The sequence below is a fragment of the Misgurnus anguillicaudatus genome, chromosome 7 (assembly GCF_027580225.2).
Source record: "Misgurnus anguillicaudatus chromosome 7, ASM2758022v2, whole genome shotgun sequence".
NCBI lineage: Eukaryota > Metazoa > Chordata > Actinopteri > Cypriniformes > Cobitidae > Misgurnus > Misgurnus anguillicaudatus.
Window position 1 is genome coordinate 18,590,720 of NC_073343.2, and position 23,104 is coordinate 18,613,823.

The window sequence follows — 23,104 nt, forward strand, 5'->3', positions numbered from 1 at the left end:
AAGCTAACTCACCTTGTGTATTCTGCAAATCTAGAAGAGAGAAATAGAACGTGGACTGTTACTTACCTGTACCCAGAGCTAAAGCTAACTCACCTTGTGTACTCTGCCAACCTAGAAGAGAGAAATAGAACGTCGACTGCTACTTACCTGTACCCAGAGCTAAAGCTAACTACTCACCTTGTGTATTCTGCAAACCTAGAAGAGGGAAATAGAACATCGACTGTTACCTACCTGAACCCAGAGCTAAAGCTAACTTACCTTGTGTATTCTGCAAACCTAGAAGAGAGAAATAGGACGACGACGGCTACTTACCTGTATCCAGAGTCAAAGCTAACTTCTCTTGTGTACCTCGAAGGCTTGGCGTGGAAGGATAGTGACTTACAACGATACCCACCAGAACCCTGAGTTGGAGAACGCGGCTGCTGGAGACGGGCCGAGGGACTCAAGGACACACCGGTCCCAGGTAGTTGTTGGCCACCTTTCCCAAAATACTCATAGTGTGTTTACTCTGCCTTCAGGAGGAAGAGAAGGGCACCACGAGAACAACAAAAACCCCAGGAGGTGTGACAGGGACGAAGGAGCTCCGTCCTGTCCTTTCCCTGCAGGCACTTACTCTTGCTGGCTGTTCTTCCCCTCCCCTCTTCTCTGGACCCCCATCTCTCCCTGGAGGAGAGAGAGAGACAATATTTTAGATTCCTCTTTCCCTTTCCCCAAATTGATTTTAAATAATTTAAATAAAGTTTGCTAAAGTTTTACTTATCTCTCTCGTGTGTCTGGTCATTGGGGTGCTTTTGGGACCTCCTCGAGGTGGAACCTAGGAAGGGACGTGACTCACAAAGTCTGTGGTCCGCTCCGACCTGTGACATAATATTACGTGGTATGTATGACTTAGTCAAGTCTATGGGGAAATTATGTTGTGTTTTATAATTTTATTGTGAATTTTTCATATTGACTACTGAATGTTGTATACAGTCGATGTCTACGAGCCACATCAGCAAATAAATATAACAGCACATCACTTTTATTTTAGTAGCCTATATTACTTGCTTTTAATAACAAAAGTCCAGCTGATTTAATGTGGTTATCTTTTTTTAAGATAAGTACATTAAAAATAGCAACGTATTCCCTATTTACCAGGAAACTCTTACATTTGTGGACATATTTGAAGTGGTGCTTTGCAATTTTGACTCTGAAACTCTTTTATTTCAAATGACACAATAATGACCACAAAGCAGCACGCTATTTGATTATTTTTAATAGGTGTTATCATTGGTAGAATAAAACTTTGCAACATGTGTAAACAAAAGTATTTTAGCCAAATATAATTTATGCAATGGCAAACCAGAATGAAACAGCAGAAGATATCAGCTCCCGTTTAAGCAAAAGACGACTACATGCGTAGGCTACTGCGCAGGTGTAGAGCGCGCGGCCGTCTACAGGAGGTTTGCCTGCTGAAAGGCGTGAGGTGAAATTTATTTTTTTAAAAACGTTCTACACTGTGGAGTACGGCTGCGAGCGATGTGAGCAGGATCCGCATGCTGGATAAGGTGACTGGTTTTGTTAATACATGACTCACGCATTTCAAACAATGTTTTTTCAAGAAAGTTGCCAGCTAACAGTAGCAGCAGGTTAGCTATAGCACATAAATTAGCCTAAAGTTAATAACTGGCTCAGAAAACACAGTTTTTTGTCAAGGCACAGTGAAGAAACATTTACTGAAGGCTTCATTTTTTTATATGTAATGCAGAACAGCATTGGTGAGACGACATCAACTCAACATCCGAGTGGACAAGAACACCAACAGAGGAAGCCAAGCCGCAAAAACATCCAAAAATTGTCATGACTTTTTATTTGAAATAAAAGTTTTGTGTTAATAAAAATTAAGTGTTGGCTTATTTATAGTGTTTTAAAGATGTTTTGAAATAAAAATAACAATATTCACTGTTAAACCTTACCAGGCTTTTTAGGAGTAAATTACTGGCAACACTGTTGCCAGCTAGTTACTGTACAGCATCTGTAACGGTGACAAACTGGCAAAAACTGGTGTTGCCAGAATAGTACTGTGTCTATGGCAATACAGTGAATAACTGGCAACAGTGTTGCCAGTAATTTACTGTTTCTGTACCATTATGGTGACTTACTGCCAACAGTGTTGTTAGTTTTATACTGTAAATCAGGAATTACAGTTAATAGCAGGCAGCAGTGGTTTAAGTTAATTACTGTTTATATAACAAAAAGTTGTTCTAACCCTAAACCCAAGCGAAAATGGTAAAAAAAATATGTATATATAAGTCACAACTGACCCTCAGGTTGTTCCAAACAAAAATGCTTTTAGTCACTCAAATTCAGTGATCCTTTGCAAAAATGTATGTATTTGTGGGTTTAGGTTTTGAATCTTTCTTTTAACAGATGTCCCAGTTTTACGGCTAGTTCCAGATTTGGAAGCACACTTTGTCCCCTCAGGATTAATCCTCACTAAAAACCTGTTGATCAAATCAGACAACTATTTTTGAAATGGAGTAACAAAACAAACAGTTAAAAGAAACAATTACAAACAACAACAGACTTTAAAATTCATATTCACACTTGAACAACTGTGGCAAACTCGCATTATTTAAGTAAAAGCATCATTGGACATTGTTTAACACATACCTTTGAATGAGTTCTACCAGAAAGACTCGAAGATAGGTTAAGACTTGATATATGATTTTATTTAACAGTAGTTAGCAACCAAGGTTAGAATGTGACACAGTATAGTTCTTTGGCGTAGGCCCCGACCATAGTTCAAATCCGGGGGTCACGGATTCTTGCGGTTCCTGTCTGAAGATGAAGACAGGCCAGAATCTAATCCCCCTTGAGTATGGACGGAACCAACCTGGTGATGGTGGTAGGGAGGGTGGGTTTGTAAATGCTGGCATCAGTATCTGCGAACGCAAAGACAGGTGAGTACGAGGCTTATATACTCTCAGTATCAGGGATGATTGATTGCGCCTTGTGAAATGAATGACGTAACATTCGAGTTTCCTGGTAGAACTTGCGCAACGCTACGCTAAAGCTATCATTTCTACCAGAAAGACTCGAAGATAGGTTAAGACTTGATATATGAGTTTATTTAACAGTAGTTAGCAACCAAGGTTAGAATGTGACACAGTATAGTTCTTTGGCGTAGGCCCCGACCATAGTTCAAATCCGGGGGTCACGGATTCTTGCGGTTCCTGTCTGAAGATGAAGACAGGCCAGAATCTAATCCCCAAAAATTGATCGCAATGATCGGTACCCACCAGTGTTTCTTTGAGGTTCCTGAAACAGATAAGAGAAATTGTTATCTACTGACATTGAAGGATGCCATAAGAGGCCATGGGATTGCCGCTTAGGCCATAGAAGGCAGCGATGTGCCGCAGAGAGATAGGCTGGAGAGATAGGCCGCATAGGCCGTAGAAGGCAAAGATATGCCTAGTGGGAAAAGCCACATAGGCTTTAGAAGGCAACGATATGCCAGACAGAGATAGGCCGCACAGGCCACAGAAGGCAACGATATGCCTAGTGGGAAAAGGCCGCGTAGGCCTTTGGAAGGCAACGATATGCCAGAGAAATAGGCCGCGTAGGCCGTAGCAGGCAGCGATATGCCAGATAGAGATAGGCCGCGTAGGCCGTAGAAGGCAACAATATGCCTAGTATAAAAATGCCGCGTAGGCTTTTGAAGGCAACGATATGCCAGACAGAGATAGGCCGCGTAGGCCATAGAAAGCAACGATATGCCTAATGAGAAAAGGCCGCGTAGACCTTTGAAAGGCAACGATATGCCAGAGTAAGAAATTATATAAATGGCAAAGGCCATGATTTAGCAAGGTTAAATACACCACCATCACCAGTAATTTGCTTAAACATACCTTGATTATTGCTTGCCATTATTGAATTGAATGTCATAGTGTTTTCCTGCATACGGTGAAATTAGGAGTGCGGCTCCTGATGAAGAGAGACAATTGATGTATACATGCTTTTATATTGTCATTATAAAAGTAGGGAGAAGATTAGATGGTTACAAACAAATCTGACTGATGCTAAAGATTGCACGGTGTCTGACGTGTCTTGGGTTTCCCCAGTCTTGTACTCTTTATTTGAAGTTCTGTAATGTCATCCATGACTGTAGTTCTTGTAGTTATTTGGTCCTTGTTCTAGATTGTTTCCCAGGTGTGTCTTGATATCTTGTTTACCCAACGTGAATATATATATACAGTCCTTGTGTTTCAGTTGTCCTTTGTCGATTATGTTAGCTGTCAATCACTTTTAAGTCCTGTATTCTGGTCTTCATTCTGGTTCTGCTTTGTGCACTTTTGGTTTTAAGAAATAACCCATTGCCTTGTCTTGCTTGCTTCGCCATGACACACAGATGATTATATACAATTCTCCGTTTACAATGTAAATTAAGACCCCCCAAAAACTGAGGCGCGGTACCAGTAGGGTTGTGCAGTTGATAGATGGACGTACTCCGAACGTAATAGCATGATATGCACTTAAGAAGTTCTGAATTATTTGTTGAAAGATCCTCCGCCACACTGGCAATCCAGCAACGATCAAAGCCGCACCATGCACGACTGCAGACGTGAAACGTGACAACCTGCGTGCATGCGGCAAGTGTGCATGGCCAAATACTTACGAAAGCTAATTTCTTGTACATGTAGCAATTATGCATGTCAAATCCTTGCAGCCGTTTGTAATAAGAGTTCCTGGAAGTCGATAAGGAGGCCTGATGGTAATGCAGGCACTGAAAATAAAGCACTTATAGAACTGCATGTCCGTAGTCTGAGTAAAAACATGTATATAGTTTTAAAATAGCTTGCCTCATGTATGCAGCCGGGCTGTTATAATGTTTTAAATCCTAGCAGCCGGTGTAATGTGGTTATATGGAAAGTTGATGCATGTTTCGCTATTTACTTGAGGATGCAGAGTAAGTGGATTGTACGCACCTAATTCCAGACAAAGTTCCTTGTAAAGTTATCATTTAGAATCATAACTGCATGATTTTTGGCTTTCCCAGACGAAGATTTCCATCGTGAAACAATCATCACGATTTCTATGATCGTGGCTCTTCGGTGGTAAAGTGTCGTACGGTGGGAAAAGTTCAAAGATGGACGTTTTCCTGGTCTTGTGTCCAAGATAGCCTACAATAGTTTTCTGACAGTGTCAGAAATTCAGGATGATCACCGCACAATGCATTTGCTGTTACAATCTTGTCGGAGTGCAAAAATCCTGCGGTGTATTCCAGGCTTTAAACAGAACATAGAATTAAATTAGAAACAAGTTATTTCAGATGCATTTCAATTCTCCAGTCATGTTGGACGTCATTAAAACAGCGTGAGACAATTGAAATTAAATAGTTGAAACACATAAGATAATCGAACACCACCATATTCAAACATAACACCACTTGGAGAAATATTTAGACATTATATCCATTGGGTTCCATGTTAAAACAAGAAGGAAATTGTGTTTGTATTCTGTGTTTATAGCTGGTGGCACCACCATTTCGGGCGAAACATACGTTACCAACGTTCAACAGCACTTTAAATTGGGATTACGTGCTGTGATATAAAAGCTAGCAGTCACATTACATCTTCAAACCAGTGTCCAGACATCCGCTGTAGCCTACCCATGCGCATGCTCTGGGTGCCTGCATCGCAAACAAAGCACAATGCGCTTAAATGGTTCAAACTGATGCAACCTGTCGTGTTCTTAAAGCAGCAAGGTGCGCATTTTTCAACTGTGAAGTCTACTGCATAACAAACAAACTCAACATGGTGTACAGGCTCAACTTTTGTTGAGACATCCGCAGAATGCACACCGATCAAAACAACGGCAAGCCCTCAGGAATAACACAAATGCATGTTTTAATTGTATTAAATACACCACACAACCTCAGCTCCGTCTCCATATTGCCTGTAAAGCATTGTAGTCATTGCCATCTTTCAGTTGTAAAAGCATGTATTGTGCACTATCAGCCAATCCAGTATAATGAATAAGAGAGCTTACCGTAGGAGAAGATAATCCAGATAAATAGATGGGATGTTCAACTCGACCGAGCTCGGATAAGAAGTTGACTGAGATCTGGAATAAAGTCTCATTTGAAAAGTACAATTAAAAGTTGATGCATTCTCGTACTTTATACATGTGCATAACTGAAGATCTTAAAGCACAAAGCTTTAGATGGAAACATTTATGCTGAACCCCGTGCTCAATAAAATTGACAATATGCATTACTATTGCCATTCGACCTCACACACACTTACGATTTGCTCAGCAACAAAATGTGTGCTTGAAAACTATATTAATATATATTAATGGGTGTCCTACCATAAGATTTAAAGATCGAAAATAGCGTATCCCCATATCCTTAAAGTCTGTAATTAGGGTCAGGTGAGTGAAGATCTAACGTGAATATTTGCATTTGATATGAACAGTTTGCATGAATACTGTTAGGCATTAAGCAACTTGCATTGTAGTACCGTAGCAGGTATAGGACGTTGCAAGACCTGTTACATGAATAAATAGTACCTTATATTATTGATGTTTTAGGGAAACACTGAAAGGGACAGTTCAGATGAAGCTTGTATACTTTGCGCATTCCTTATTCCAATGAAACACGCGAACATTAGACCGCTTCATTTGCCTGTTTGCAGCATGTCATGCATTGCATACACGCCGTATTTAATGTGTGAAATTTTTGCGAGTAATAGTCGTTCATCCAAGTCGATTCCATGTCTTTGTTTCACAAAACATTCGCGTACGGTTTAAAACCAATAATAAGCGGAGCATATGGTATTGTAGATGAAAGACAAAGATCCTGTGATGAGGGAGAAAACAAACTTCGGCATTCTTCCAAACCCGTGCAGGTGCAGCGCTTCGCCAATCAATGATGATTACTGACATCTGCTGCGGGCGTTCAGAGTCTGCGACAGTCAATATTCATATTACATTTTACAGATCATCCAAATGTTCTTGCACTGTTCATAAAAAGAAACGGCCTGTTCGTGGTATCCTTCTTTGTGTACTGCAGTGTCACACACTTAAGGAAGCTTGCAGACTTCCCTATTTAAGTCTTTAACCTTCTGTGAGAGCTCGTCGCGATGTTGCAGGTGAAACGAAACGAGATGAGAAAATCCCAGGAAACCAGTTCGAATGCCCGATAAAATCACTCAACATTTAAATCGGCGTGATTCGGGTAACTTAACGCTTTAGTTAGCATTAGCATATGCACTGGACATCGAGCGTGTAAATGCTGGCATCAGTATCTGCGAACGCAAAGACAGGTGAGTACGAAGCTTATATACTCTCAGTATCAGGGGTGATTGATTGCGCCTTGTGAAATGAATGACGTAACATTCGAGTTTCCTGGTAGAACTTGCGCAACGCTACGCTAAAGCTATCATTTCTAATGTGGCACTCACTGACTCTTGGTACTCAATATTAAAAACATAAAATACACTGAAAAGCACTGAGAGTGCTGCTAAAAAATCCAACTGCTCATCAATACAATGTGTCACTTTCCCCTCAATGCTGACCATCCATTTAGATGAAGTAAGAAGGGTATCTCCTGAAATATGAAGTAACCATAAAAATTGCCAAAACACATCAATTATTGACTAGATATTTTGTACTTACCAAGCATTATGAGCCTTGGTGTGACTGGTAGATGTAACTCATTTTCCACTGATATCTGTGTTGAAGTTTTCTTAGGAAAAAATATGGTCAAGCTTTAGAGAGTTTTTCAAAAACATTTACAGCTAAGGTTTATTCTGATGTGTGTGCATGCCCTTCAGATGGAAGTGCCCATTACAGTATGCCTGCATAACATCATACAGGCCCATACCCCAAAAATAATTCTCAAACTTAACAGAGAATCCTTAAAGGGATAGTTCACTTTAAAATGAAAATTCTGTAAGTGTCTGTAAACCTGTAAGTGTTTCAAAATGATTGCATAGTCCTTTTTTAGTAAATAAATATGGCCACTCCAGTGCTATGTCACTAATGATAGGAGGGGGGCATAAGTTAATCATTTTGCGCTGAACAATGTAAGTATCTTTCATTAGTTTGTCCACTTCAGACAATTCACAAGACCTTGGGCCTCCAGATTGAAACATTTCTAATAAAGTCTGTCTCTTCATTTCAAGAGATTCAGAGGTCTCTCCTTCTGGCATGAAGGTAGGTTGCCAATTAATGCACCCATAACTGTCAACTTTACAGCGAACCTTTTTGGCCGTGCTGTTTTGTTCTTGATCTGCTGTGTTGGTTATTTTTGGTTGACGGATCCTGTGTGCTACATTGTCTCTATTAACATGTTCTACTCTGGTTCTCAGGCTCCTACAACAACTCTTATAAATTCTCTTCTTGGTCCAAGTGGAGCCTTCTCATTATTGGATGCTGCATGAAGAAGTGCTAGAGGCATGTGGTTCCAAGGAATCTGAAACATATTGAGCCAGTATGAATTTGGAGGAGTGTAAGAAGTGGATGGCTGTTCAGATAAGGACTCTGGTGGTGGTAACGAGGTAAATGTGATTTCTAATGGGGTCTCATCCACTTGGTCTCTTGATGCTTTAAAAATACATAAAGAGAAACAAAGTGAGACATTAAATGCATCATTTATATGAGACATTATATGAGTACATTGTCTAGGACTTTGTTGTGTTTCAGAAAAAAGTCTACAAATATTATGGAATATGATGTTGAAAATAATGATCACAAAATATGAATAAACATGGAATCAGAATAGATTTGCCTTACCTCTTCGTTTAAAAGCCATCATTAGTTTTCAACATTGTATTGGAAATAAGATGTCCTGAAGGTCTGTCAGCTCTACTAGCGCAAGGTCCTGTGTGCTTTCAACGCCCACCACAAAACAAAGATGATTGACTACTGCATTAAGTTTTTGAATATCCAATTCTGGAAGATTTTTTCCTGTTGAATCAGCTCAGTATCTAAAGTTAAAAAGAACATATTGAGTGACGTAATGACACCACAGAAAGGCCTGCCACTTCATACACCGGAAGGGGATAGTAATCCAAGAGATTGTCAGCATTAACACACACATACTTAAGATCAGAGTTGTGCAGAGAGTGAACTCCAAGGTGTGACAATAGCACAGAGTCAAACAGTTTGACAACAAGGTAGACATCACTTGGATTTATAAGTATCAGTGATATTTTTCCAAAGATGTACCCACAGCTGCTGTGGTCTACAACAACTACAAGGCCATTAGTATATTTGGTTCCTTTATAAACAACCCCTGATACTTCTGAAGTACTCTGAGTGACACAGTTAGCTGTCCTTATTGAATGTTGTATTTCTGTATTATATAACTGGTCATTGTGTTCACGTGATTCGCTGACAGACTGAATTTTAGGAGGGAATAAATTACCACAAGCTAGATAGGACTGAAGCAACTGGTGCCTTTCTGCCAAAGTTTTAAAAAGATGAACAAAATTATGCAGTTCCCTTTTGAGGAACTCAAGCTGTGTCGCCATAGCAACGCTTTGGGGAACGCCTCGGCGTGACTGATCTGAAGCACGTGTAACTCATAATCAATAATTTGATGATTGGATATAGGCTGGATGCCGTGCGGACCAGGGGTATAAGAAGGCATCCCACACAAACACACTCGCTTTTAAGTGCCTCAGCAAGTGACTGCATGTATGTTTGCATAAATCTGAAGTATGTTTAAGAAGTTCAAGTATGTGTATCTCCCTGTCGGCACGACATCACAGACAAGGATACACATGTATATGTGTCTTAGAGCGCAGCACGCACAGTTGGCTTTTGAGGAAACTGGCTGTGTGCACTGTGAGCATTCCCGTGCACGTGTTGCGCTCCAGCTTTGTGTTTAGAGAAGGATATCTCGGGCTTGCGCCCTCATGGATCCGGTCCCGCTTCTGTCAAGGCAGAGCGGTGACTGCACTCGTGCGTGCAGGTGGCGGTATCCCCGCCTACACCTGTGACATCTGTCTCTCGCTCTCTAGGAAGCTTGGGCTCGCGGTTGCGATCCCGCTTTTCAGCGGCGGTTGCACTCGTGGGAGTCGCCATATGATTTCGTGCAGGCGGCGGTATCTCTCTCTCTCGCCGGATCGGGAAGGCGCCCTGCATGAGAGCCATATATTTTCAGCTGTCTATCTCCGGAGAGATGTATCCTCTTCATAATCCGCCTACTGTTTAAGTTTAAACGTGCAGTTTCCACGTGAAGCAAACTCTTTTAACAGTATGAAGGTATTATTTATACATACGTTTTTACACTTGTATGTGTAGGCTATGTATGTGTATCTGCCTGTCACAGCCTGCATGAGCTTTGTCTTTGTTTGATGAGTCAAACAGTGATTTTGTGTCTATGCTGTGTGTTGCTTGTACAGCTGTGCACAGCATTTATTCTCCTGATCGGCCACTGGTGCGCCATAAGTCAGATAATGATTTTGTGTGTTACGATTCGAGACCCTCATTTGCTGAGGCAGGTGACGTCTTCGTTCGTGGCACTCACTTTCTTATTGAAGCAAAGCAGCTCACACCTCATTCATGGTGCCTGCTTCCCTTCGGTTCATAGTACGACAGGCAGCCTCCATTAACCTTCATCTGCATACAGCTGGCTCCAGTAGTGGAGCATGGCTACATTCTTGTGCAGGAGGCTGTAGAACCTCCATATGAGAAATGACAGCTTACAGCCTTTACTTTATTGTTCCAAAAGGAGGGGAATCGTTCAGTGATGCGGCTCAGTTCTATGCTGTTACTGAAACCGATTGTGATGCAATCAGATCCGAGGACTGATTCCTTACATTAGAGCTTATGTCTCTATTCAACACGGGAGGGTTTTTCCCGAGGCGAAACCTGTCTCGCATGATCAAAGTCGCGTACCGTTGTTTCCGTGCTCTGGTAACAGGAAGAAAGCCATGGCTTCTGTCCCAAGGTCCTGTGTTGGGTGCACGTTGTCGATGTGTGACGCTGACAACAGACGCATCCCTCACATGTTGTTGCGATTATGGAAAGCCAAAAGGGTCAAAATCGCTGAACCTCATCATCGGCTATGGCACTGAAATTGCCTTGGAAATTATGGTGGTATGGGTTGGAATCCCATTTCCTTCTAGACCTGAGGAGCCATTATGTGTTTGTCTAGATAGGCATCACATTGGTGGTTTCTTAAATACATTTCTAAGGAGGTCTGCTATCAAAGTCACACATCGTTGCCTGCATGCTCTGGTGGTGTGGAAAAAACCTTGGTTTTCATCCCAAGGCCTGTTTTTGGGCGTGCGCTACTGCCGTGTGACGCTGACCAGACGCACTCCCCACAGGTTGGAGTACAGTATGGAAAGCCGAGAGGGACAAAATCACTACATTATTGATTTTGGGATAATGGCATTGTGGTCTCTGGAAAAACTGTGCTCGTTGACGACAGTTTAGATCCCAGGCCACTTGAATATGGCAGATGCCCTGTATGGCAACACCCATTTCTGGGGAGTTGAGACTCCAGCCAGATGTGGTGAATCACATTTGGAGAGGATCTGGAACTGCAGAGGTGGATCTGTTTGCGTCTCAGGACCGCAAACACTGCCCAATGTGGCTTTCTCTTTTCCCCAATCATTCTGCCACAGAAGTTCTGGAGGAAGCTTGCCAGAGATATGGCCTGTTGGTTTGGCCTCTGAGGGGGCCAGGCTCTTAGGCTCAGGTCTCCCAACTGAGGTTGTGGAGACCATACTTTACTCCTAACAAACCCAGTTAACTCTTTCCCCGCCATTGAAGAGATATCTCGTCAATCAAGAGAAAACGCTTCCCTGCCAATGACGAGTATTTCCGTCTTTCCGCAACTTTTTAAACCCGGAAGTATTGCCCTATGGCAAGCTGCTGCATGTCCGTGTCTGTTTTAAAGATCGCTTTGAATGGGATCTCTATGAAAAGTCCGTCACAAAAATGGAATTATCTCTGCTTTTTGCTCAAAATGTGGTGTTTTTGCAGAAACCTATCCATATTCAAAAGCTGATTACAAAAGAAATACTGAAGGATGAAACTTTTTTTTTAAAAGCAGGGGGTCTGTTCTTTCATTTGGTATATTGTATGTTTATATATTTGAAGAAACACATTTTCTGGAAGGCATTAAACTTTTGTGAAAATCATGAAAAACGCTGGCGCTGGCTGGCAACTTTTTTAAAAAACACTGGGGTGAAAGAGTTAACTGCCCTGTTTATGTGGTGCTGAGGTTTCTGTAGGAGCAATTCTCTGCTGGCTTAACTCCTTCCACTCTTAAGGTTTAGGTGGCAGCAGTCTCTGCCTACCATACTCCTTTGGAAGGATGTCATGCCCCCAACTGAGGTTGTGGAGACCATATGATTACTCCAGAACTCCCTCAGGAGCTTAGGCACTACGTGGAGAAACTTCACCTCATGGTGTTCAGCTCACATGACAGACCCAGTTAACTGCCCTGTTTCTGTGGTGCTGAGGTTTCTGCAAGAGCAATTCTCTGCTGGCTTAATTCCTTTCACTCTTAAGGCTTAGGTGGCAGCAGATTCTGTCTACCATACTCCTTTGGAAGGATGTCATGCTCCCAACTGAGGTTGTGGAGACTATATGATTACTCCAGAGATCCCTCAGGAGCTTAGGCCCTAAGTGGAGAAACTTCACCTCATGGTGTTCAGCTCACCTGACAGACCCAGTCATCTGCCCTGTTTATGTGGTACTGAGGTTTCTGCAGGAGCAATTCTCTGCTGGCTTAATTCCTTCCCTTATTAAGGCTTAGGTGGCAACGGTTTCTGCCTACCATACTCCTTCTGGAAGGACCTCATATCTCGTCTGGACAACCGTCGAGAGAGCTTTATGCCATTAAGTGGAGAATATTTCACCTATTATTGTTTAACTCCCCTTACAAACCCAGTCAACTGCCCTGTTTATGTAGTACTGAGGTTTCTTATGCCATTAAGTGGAGAATATTTCACCTATTATTGTTTAACTCCCCTTACAAACCCAGTCAACTGCCCTGTTTATGTAGTACTGAGGTTTCTGAAGCAGCAATTCTCTGCTGGCTTAACTCCTTCCACCCTTAGGGTCTAGGTGGCAGCAGTCTCTGCCTACCATGCTCCTTTGGAAGGACCTCATGCTCCCGAATGAGGTTGTGGGAACCAGATGATCACTTCAGAGCTCCCTCAACGAGGAAGCTTATGCCCTACAGTAGAGAAACTTCACCTTTCGGTGTTAAGCTCACCTGACAGACCCAGTCAACTGCCCCTTGACGTGGAACTGAGGTTTCTGCAGGAGCAATTCTCTGCTGGGTTAACTCCTTCCACCTTTAAGGTATAGGTGGCAGCAGTTTCTGCCTACCATACACTTCTGGACTCTCTGAGGGCAGTCTACATACCAGGCCACCTGAATGTGGCAGATGCCCCTTCGAGACAACCGAGACCACATCTGGAAAAGGTTTGGACGCACAAAGGTAGATCTGTTTGCATCCCAGGACACCACACTTTGCCCACTGTGGTTTCCATGGTACAGGCGTGGCCGAGGCTAAGTCTGTATGCCCCCCCCCGGTTGTGTTTATCCCTCCACGGGGAAATTTATTTCCTTAAGTGGGAAATTTTCACCTCTTGGTGTTCAGCTCATCTGACAAACCCAGTTTACTGCCCTGTCGACGTAGTTCTGAGGTTTCTGCAGGAGCGTTTCTCTGATGAGTTTACTCCTTCCACCATTAAGGTTTAACGGCAGCAGTTTCTGCCTACCATACTCCTGTGGAAGGCTCATCAGTGGGTAGACACCCATAAGTGGCTCGCTTTCTTTGTGGAACTCGCAGGTTGTGACCTGTTAGCCGAACTAGGGTGCCTACTTGGGACCTAGCGGTCATGCTGGAAGGGCTCTCGTTGGCCCTATCAGTATCACCTGCAGGTCTGAGTTTGCACCAGGGATGGCTAAGGCTTTTCTACACCCAAAGCCAGGTTATGTTCCTAAGGTGCTGAACAATGTGCCGAGGCCCATTGTTCTGCAGGCCCTTTGTCCTCCCCCATTCAGGAGCACGGGCCGAGTCTGAGCAATAATTTGTGTGCTTTGGTTCACCCAGAAAAGGTTTACCAGTGACCAAGAAGACTCTGAGCAGATGGATAGTGAATGCTATCTCACTGGCTTATGAACATCAGGGTATACCCTCACACGTCGCTGTGAGTGCCCACTCTACTCGGGGTATGGCTGCAACTAAGGCCTTAGGGTCAGGCGCTTCACTCCAGGACGTATGTGATGCGGCCGGTTGGTCTTCGTCACTCACCGTCGTTAGGTTTTTAATTTAAACCTAGACTCCTCTTTAGGGTCCCAGGTTCTTTTGCCTTGACTGTGTTCAGTTATACACGCTACAGGCATTTGGTAGTATGGAAGCGTGGGCATCTCGTTCCCCAAAGCATTGCTATGGCGACGCAGCTCAAGTTCCTCGAAAGGGAACGTCTCAGGTTACGTATGTAACCCTGGTTCCCTGAGAAGGGAATGAGACGCTGCGTCTCCCTGCATCCCTGTAGGCACTTGCTTCGGCACTTGGTAGCGAGTGTGTTTGTGTGGGATGCCTTCTTATACCCCTGGTCCGCACGGCATCCAGCCTATATCCAATCATCAAATTATTGATTATGTGTTACACGTGCTTCAGATCAGTCACGCCGAGGCATTCCCCAAAGCGTTGCTATGGCGACGCAGCGTCTCGTTCCCTTCTCAGGGAACCAGGGTTACATACGTAACCTGAGACGTTTCCTTGCACAGTTCTTAAAATATGAATGTTTACTTTCAAACCTGAGAGTCCACAAGCGAATCAATGGGCCAAAATGTAGTATAAGGTCTGCACAGTGCAACATGTAGTGATGCTTTGCTTCCAGACTCTTACTGGGAAAACATGTACTTCTCACTGAAACATATTCTTGCGTTAAAAACTTGAGGTAGCCTATTTCATTATGACTTATTTTTGGGGCACAAATCAGCTCAACAATTTCCTTCAGTTTAAGGCACAACTGCCAAACCTCACTGTCCATGGCATTTTGCATTTTATGGCCTATATAGATTGGTAAGAGCCTCAAGAGACACCAGTTCTGTGTAGCAGAACCACCAAGTCGTCTGGTATCATCTTTAACCATGCAGGGGGCATTGTTACAGTCACTTCCTAAATGCCTAAATTGTGCAATGGCTCTATTCAATTCATTGTAGGCGAAGTGCTTTTCAACTGAAACCAAATGTTTTCTGTAAATTGCCAAGTCATCTGCCACAATACCTTCAAATAAATCATGCCCTAGACATGGAGGGAGTCCACCACAGACATGAAAATAAGTAAGGGAATTGAAAACTGAATTGAACTTGATGCCCTCTATTATACATTGATCAGTGGTTGTGAGCTGCATTTTTCTCTGTTTGTACTGTTCCCTCATTGATGTCTGCCTAAACAGAGATGCCAATGTTTCTTTAAGTGGCACGTATTGACCAAAGCGTTCCTTACCAGCTGTGTCAGTGCCTAGATAAATCTGTTTTGGCACAACAAAGTTAAACTTTTCTTTGAAGAAGTTTTTCCTGGTTTTGTCAGACCTTAACTGACCTTCATTGTACAAAGTTAACAAATCTTGAGACACTAGTTCATCCAGAAGTTTGTCTACATCACATGAGGGTATGTCTGTTGATGACAACAACTTTTTCTTTAGTCTGTCTAGCCTGTCCTGCATTCCATCAACATGAAGTGCTTGAAACTCCTCAATAATACACTGAATCGAACTAGCAGGCAACAACATTTTGGCCTTCATCTTCAGGTAAAACAGAGCAAAGTTATGTAAAAAAGGCTCTTCATCTATGGCATTTCTTTGGCTTTCAATTGATGTTGATGGCACCTCACTTAGACACTGATCTGTAGCAGTTACTTCATTATCAATACTCAAATCTATTACTGTCTCACACTGTCTGTGGAGAAAAGACAGCTCTACTGGACCAGGCTGCTTATGCTTCTGTGACAAATGAGTGGTGAATGATGTTCTTACTCTAAAATATATTGAAAGGCCTTCGACTGGACAGCAAACTTTTTTGCCATCTCTGATATGAATACGAAGGTGGACGCACAGCTTTGAAAAAGTATTAGCCAAAAATACACATTCCACATGCAAACTGAAAATTTGCTCTATGTTGGTGTCTTTTTATATGTGCATAAAAACCACTTAGTTGGCGAAAAGGCAAATTGCAAAGTTTGCATCTGTACATTGTAAACACTTGCTAATCAGAAAGCTATTTGGAACATTTAATGTGTCTCCAAAGACACTCACAAATATTTTACCAGTTTACTTACTCATAGTTGCAGTGGCGTGCACAGACCTCCTCAGCGGCAGGGGCTGACGGACTTAAAAGGGCATAATTTTTTTTTCGTCAAATAACAATCAAATGTATTCATTACTTTGGAGTTTTTATTCTTTTTTTCCTTTGCATTATTTAAATAATGTTGGAACAAATTAGTAACACATCAAACTAAAATAGGCAAGTTAGGAAAATATTATTTACTTTCGCAAGAATTTCGAGAATGAAGTTTTGAGGACTTATGTGTATATGTATAAAAGTGTTAGCTATCATTAAATCAGCAAGTTAACCGGTCTATCACAGTGTTTTAATTGCTTATTTCTTTGATTAAATGTCTCACTTACAAAAAAAGAAACAATAAGCTTAACCATTTGAAATTATTCCTAACCTATTTTTCATAGCTAAAACACACCACTTTGTTAGTTTAGCACACCATCAAAACATGACAAATAGTGGGATTAATATTTTTGCTCCAAACTAACTTTATAGTAGATTAAGTGTTTTGAGCTGACGTGGCTTCAGATCGCAAAATGAAACAGATAATATACTCTTTCTTTTTGGTATTCTGCACAGTGCTAATGTTGCATTATAATAAATAAATATACTGCATTATGAAAATACCCAACATGACCGGAACAACACAAATATACCATATATAATCCTAATTAAGTTTATTGTCTTCTTGTTTGATCCATCAGAACATCTTTATTTGCATGTTATTAGCAGCAGGATAAATGCCATTAAAAGAGTAAATTCTGAACCGGACCCAAGCGTTCTTCGTGTGTCAATTCTAAAGTGTCTCTGCGCGATCGTGCACAAGGGCACCCTCAGGCGTCACGTATGAATGAACAGACTCGTGTAAAGGTCAGTTCAACAGTGGCTCATATCACCGCGTTTGGAATAAAAATGGAATAAATATTACTCTTTTCTTTAGAAATTAGAAGTAAACTATATAAACTGATATAAAATCAATCAATGTGTTTCCAAACATGCATGCCTTTGAACCAGAAGCCCCGAGAAATGTTGTTTTGTGAAGTGCTTTCATGACGACTGCGGGTCATATTTCATTTTACAGGTATGGAGTCCGATTTTCATTCTCATAACTTGTGACACAAATTAAGACATTACTGTCTTTTTTTAATAATATTAAGGTCAAATACAAACGCTTGAGCCTTAGACCTTTCTAATGATGTATTGTTTGTTGTCTTAAGTACAATCTTGTCTTAAGTACAATCTTTTACATTAAATAAGTAAACAACAAGAATCAGGCTGCGCTCGCGATGATATTTGATCAGTAAGAGCTTTTAACTACATGTTAACATGAACCTAATAACTGCACTTATACAGCATTCATGTAAAGCATTACCATGAAATCAATGATAAGTTCCATCCTTACAATTTAGAGATGGACATGGTCTTAGATTTCATTGCACTAGATGAATTTCTCCAAAATAATAACACGAGGATGTAACGTAACATTGGCCTTCGATGAAAACATTACAGAAAGTATGAGAACATTTTCAGAAAGCAGCTGAAATCAAGTTTTACGAATTGGTTAAGCATAACTCACATGCTGTCGCAAACCTTACAGTAGCAGCATGTAGGATAAATGTCTATTTTCCATATTAGCTTACCTGCTGCCCTGCTGCTCGTGACACTCGTGTAGCTATTTTTGAAGACTCGCGGCTACTGCTACGTAGTGCGTGCTGCAAAGGAAACTCCGCCTACCGCTCTAGTAAGGCCCTCTTACTTGCTAGACGGCTAAAACAGATCCACAGGCTCTGGGGTAAGTATCACTCTTAGGTTGGGTCTTCAAGGCTCTTGGTTCGCTGGGCGTGTTACTTTGGACTCTGAGGCGTTTTGGGTAAGTATCACTCTTAGGTTGGGTCTACAAGGCTCTTGGTTCGCTAGGCGTGGTACTTTGGACTCTCAGGCGTTTTGGGTAAGTATAACTCTTAGGTTGGGTCTACATGGCTCTTGGCTCGCTGGGCGTGGTACTTTGGACTCTCAGGCATTTTGGGTAAGTATAACTCTTAGGTTGGGTCTACAAGGCTCTTGGTTCGCTGGGCGTGTTACTTTCGACTCTCAGGCGTTTTGGGTAAGTATAACTCTTAGGTTGGGCCTATAAGGCTCTGGTTTCGCTGGACGTGTTACTTTGGACTCACAGGCGTAAGTATGACTCCTAGGCCGGTTTCCTCGACCACACTAGAGGGCTTCTCCCCTGAACAATGTTAGGGTAGAAGGAGACTGTACATCACCTGAACGGGGTAGGGGCTGGGTAGCTGACTACTGTTCCCGTCTTACTGTCCTAGTGAGCTGAGCCTGGCCGGCGTCCTTCATCGATGGAGCACCGGGGAAGAGAAAACACAGGCTTCGTCCATGCGGCTGGTCACTAGGCCTACTCTCCGCCCCGTCCCGGGGTATGAGGAGTACCTGGTTCAGGGGTGGATGGCAAAGCTTTCCTCCAAGACAAGATGGCACACCACAGTCAGGTAGGTAACAAGTAATTTCCTTTCTACTTGTAGATCAATATAGTTATTATTGTAATATTCCGTTCACTGTACTCACAGTTTCTCTTCACAGCTGAACACACGCAGGCGGGGGGTGGTAACCAGATAGGTCCATGTTGGTATTACTGTTGCTGTACTCCACGAATCCACACACGGCGCTTCGCCGGATCTGGGGTAAGTATGGGTGACAGGAGACACGGCACAACACTGCAACACTCCAGGTGTACACACATCAAAATAGCACACTCACCCACAGCAGCACGCACTCTTTTGTGAATTATAAGGCCAATACTTCCACACTCAGTCCAGCTCTGCACCGGGGGAGTCGTTGGAGCACTGTCACAACGGGCGGAATGAAAGTCGTAAGCCCCCTCGCAGTCCTCTGCGCGTCTCGCACTTCCCTGGCTCGCCCACCGGCTACAATCCTCCACGGTGGGGCCACTACGGGAAGAAAATCCTCCACACAACAGTAAGCCTCTATGTAGCAAATGTACTTTAAAAGTAAACAACGTGTGTACTCACAGCCTTCGTTGAATTTCTGTCCCACAGCTTCCGTGTCGTTCTCTTCACCTTAAAGCTCTTCGGTGACCACAATGTTGCTATGGTTCCGCTGAAGGTGACTTCTTAAGCAGCCTTCAGAACAACATGCACTTTAGGTAGGTATGGGTTGCAACAACACAGCTTTTACCTTTCACCCGGTGCTACTGGTGAAACACCAATCTTCATTTTAATCCAGCGTATCCTTTCGCAGTGCTTAGCCTGTTTGCCTTGTCCTCACGCCACTATTTTGCCGCCTAGTCCACACGCCGCTTCTCCGCTTCCAAACATGAACAACTTCCTGTGTTTCTAATGCTCCTTTTATCCTCCCAGCTCATGCGAGTCGTCCAATGACCATCCGCCGTGTCATCATACACACCTGGTGCATGTGTTTGCCCTGATTTGCCCGGGTTACCCGGAAGTGCCGGTGTTTGTGGAAGTCGGTCCGGGCGGAACCTTCTCTCGCTGTTTTTAGTTCCGCCCGTTTTGTCATTCGTGACAAGTAATTTACTGTAGTTTATTATTAGTGCAGCATAACTGCACCTCATATCACAGTAAAATACCTATTAGTAATAGGTATCACAGTAAAATACCTATGTTAAAGCTAAATACTGCCAATTTTACAGTTATTTACCCAGAAATCTACAGCAAGGTTTAACAGTGTTCTGTATGTTTGTGGTATTTACCCTATAACATTTATAACAAGAGGTGAACAATCGCCACTTTATTTTACAGCCCGCAAAGGTAAGAGTTACCTGGTACACATACACAGAACAAACGGGAAATAAGCCCCACTTTCATTTACAGCCCGCAAATATAAGAGTTACCTGGTAACTCCTGTATACATATACAGATCAAAGAGTTACAAGTTGCTATTATTTTTATTGTGCTGTTATATTTTAATTGCCGTTTTAATTTAAGTTAACTAAATGGAAAAAGCAAATGAAAATCAGTGTGGAATTTGTACACTGTCAGAATTTTTTTTGTCAAAATAGGTCCCTAGCTGTCACTAGGGCAGTACCATTTTAAAAGGTTCTAATATATACCTTAGAGTCAATAATATATTCATTCTTTGGTACCAATATATTTACATCTTAGGTCCTATTATGAACTCTTAAGGTATAAAGAGATATTTTATAAAAAGAATCGCCCAAGTGACAGCTAAGGACTGTTTTGTAACCATTTCTTCTTGACAGTGTAAATGCTTTAAGACTGATTAACAGGAAAGGGTGTGGAATGGATTGGTATTAAGGAAGTTTTGTCCATTAGTATGCCAAGACTTTATTTCAGAAAGCATAAATAATTCTTGAATGTGCAGTGGCAAATGCAAGGTCCAAATATGTACAATTTATGTACAGATATGTATACATTTGGTAGGCCTACCTATATGTAGTGTACCTCTGAGGTACTAATATGAAGTCTTTAAGAGGGTGTACTTTTTAAAAAGGTACCATCGAACTGACAGCTTTTTTATCATTTTCTGAGGGTGTGGATGTGACTGTGTTATTTTAAAAAAAAGATATTCTAAGACTTGTGCAGTGGTTTTATTATTATTGTAGAAAAAGAAAACAACAAAGTATTAATAATTAATAAACAATGCAATGTGATGATGAAAGAGCATTAGTAGGATAATGGAATTTCTTTCTATTCCGGTTGTTGTTGTTTTTATCCAGATTCCCAACATCCTTTATTTTGAGGTGTAGTTAATTCAGCTAAAATTTGAATAAATTACTCATAACTAAAAAAAACTGTTAATGAATTAAAGTTCATGAATTGAATTCAAAATTTTAGTACAGTATACAGCATGCGACCTGCTGTCACCTTAAGAACTTTATGTTTATGCCCTTGTCAGGATCCTGCCAGAACCTTGTCTCATTTTTATATTAGTCCAGTATGACAGTACAATGTTTTGTGTGGGGAATGCATGGTCTGTATTGTGTATGCTAACTACGTATTTCCCATGTCTCGTCACTTTTTACCCGATCCCTTACTTGTTATGATTTTCACCTGTTCCCCTCATTAGTTCTCCTTATTTAAAGTCCTTGTGTTTGGTATTCGTTTTGTCCTGTCATTGTGAGTTCCCTGAAGTAATGGTTAGTGAAGTCATAGTCCAGTTTTGGTCTGGTCATAATAGTCCAGTGTTAAGTTTGCTTCCTGCTAATTCCTAACACTTATCCACATCTTATGATTGGACAGTGGTCAGCAGATCGGTGAAAGATTATTAGTTAGCAGTTTTTTTTTACAATAATTAACAATTTTTTTCTACAGTTAAAAAAACATGGTTGTTTTTTAACAACCATAGTTAAACCATGATTACTGTAGTAAAACCATGGTTTTGCTAGTAATAATCAATACACACACACGAAAAAAACACAGTTGCTACACTTTTACAAAAAAAATGCTCTGATTCTCAATTTTATGCAGCTTTGTAGTTTAGGCTTACCCACACGCTTGTAAAAATGACCCGTTAAATATGTTTGTTCCGCCTTGAGTAAGACATCTTTCACACAATAAAAATGTGTATTCAGAGATTGTTCTCCACAACAAAAATTAATCACATTAAAAATGTTTTTGGTCCTCGATAAGTGTCTAAGCAGTTAATCTCTGTTCTCCTTTGCGCAAAGTTCTGCAAACTGACATATATGCTATGTGATCAAAGATAAAGGACTTGGTTATGATGAGATAATCTCCATCTTTAACCAGATGCCCCAAGGGATGTAAATGGGAGTTCTAGCATTTTCTTAATGTTTATAATATTAATATATTATATATTTTACCCTTTGAAGTGTTGTTCTGTGTTGCATTAAGGTTTTGGTGTACAGTTTATTCAGTGGCAAGAACCTTTTGGAATTTCATGGTTTTCTGAATAAATTTGTCATAAAATGTGATCTGATCTTCATCTAAATCAAGGGTATTGACAAACATAATGGGGCGGTTTCCCGGACCAGGATTAGCTTAATCCAGGACTAGGCCTTAGTTTAATTAGGAAATATAACTAGTTTTAACAAACATGCATTACTAAAAACATTGCCTGTGTGCATTTTTAGGTAAAACAAAGGGCACTGATGTATTTTAAGATATGTCAGTGCAAGTTGTTTTCAGTTTGGAGAGCTCTTAAAAGTGTTTAAGTCTAGGACTAGTCTAATTCCTGTCCGGGAAACCGCCCCAATGTGTCTATAAGTAATTACACTAAAATCTCATCTTCATGTCTTTATTGAACACACTTATTCAACATTCAAAATGGGAGTTGAAAAAGTAAGTGAACCCTTGTGCTTTATATTACTCAAGTTAATGTGGAAATCTAATGTTCAATATACTACTGGGCAGGCCAGCTGACAACTCAATTCATATTATACATTGTATAAAACATTTATATAGTAGTTAAATGTAGTACTGACACTGTATACTGACACAAAATATCATATAATCACGTATAATTTATGAACAGACTATTGGAAAATCAGTAAAACAACTTCAGCTAATATTATGCCGTGTTTGGACTAAAAATTTAAATATATTACTCCTCTCTTTAGAAATTTGAAGTAAACATATAAAATCAATCAATATTTCTCCAAACATGCACGCCTTTGAACCAAAAGCCCCGAGGGATATTATTTTGTAAAGAGCTTTCATGATGAGCAGGCATTAGATTTTTCTCAATGAATACGACTGAGGGTAGAGCCCTGCATTTCAGCCCAAGTCCGACGAGGCCCAAGCTTTTTACACCCCTCGGGTCGGGTCTCGGG

At 41.4% G+C, this 23,104-nt stretch overlaps 1 pseudogene; it reads right to left on the reverse strand.

Annotated features, from left to right (window-relative positions):
* Positions 1 to 7,846: 7,846 nt before the first annotated feature.
* On the reverse strand, positions 7,847 to 10,993 carry LOC141365208 (uncharacterized; annotated as a pseudogene).
* Positions 10,994 to 23,104: the final 12,111 nt, after the last annotated feature.